Here is an 860-nt window from a genome sequence, read left to right on the forward strand (position 1 = left end):
CATTAGGAAGGTTGAGAATCGCTGGGGAGGATCAGAAGGCATTATTGATGGAAGTTTACCCAGCTTCAGTTAAGTATCTCAAGAGCGTGTGAAGATTCATGTTGGTACCAGGGTCTCATTTCCCCCAAGTCAACTATCAAAACTTCTCTAAGTGGTCTGGGAAAGTTTAGAGGAAGCTAGCTTTGATACGCTTTCAAGCAGTTCTCTTTTTACATCTTTCTCATGAAGAAGAAATCGTTCTGTGGCCCACATCCTTACAAAAGAGCTGCGTCAGAATTTCCTTCACATCCCTACTGAGGGAGCGAGGGGACTCCTAGCAAGTCAGATACCTAGACAACAGGAGCCGGTCGGGTCGGCCTCTATTTACAGTGTCAGGCAGCTGGAGAAAAAGCAGCAGCTTAATTCACTAAACACTGAATAATCCAACTCAAGCATGCAGACTTGGTCCAAAAAGGCATTATGAATTTCTCCTTTACAATTTGTACTTTCTAAAAGGGCCCAAATAAGTCCCTACCTCACGATGCTGTTTTGTGACTAACATGCACTGTGGCATATAAAACATTTACACAGGGCCAAGCCCTTTCTTAAATAGCTTTAAAAACTGTAAGTATAGACAGGCTGGAGGGTAGCTTAGGCCTGTTAAGGTGTTCCTGAGGGTGAGGGGGGTGGGGGAGAGAGAAATAGAGAGGTGATTTCTCCCTGTGCGTAAGGGTGGGTTTGTGCGTTTGTGGGAACACTGGGGAGTGGTTGAGTGTGTGCGCGTGTATACACATAAGGTCCGCTTGTGTGTGCGCGTGTGTACACAGAAGGTCCGCTGTATATGCGTGTGCGTGTACACAGAAGGTCCGCTTGTGTGTGCG

This window comes from Echinops telfairi, unplaced genomic scaffold (assembly GCF_000313985.2).
Source record: "Echinops telfairi isolate 266 unplaced genomic scaffold, ASM31398v2 ScPeMD7_7459;HRSCAF=8497, whole genome shotgun sequence".
Lineage (NCBI taxonomy): Eukaryota > Metazoa > Chordata > Mammalia > Afrosoricida > Tenrecidae > Echinops > Echinops telfairi.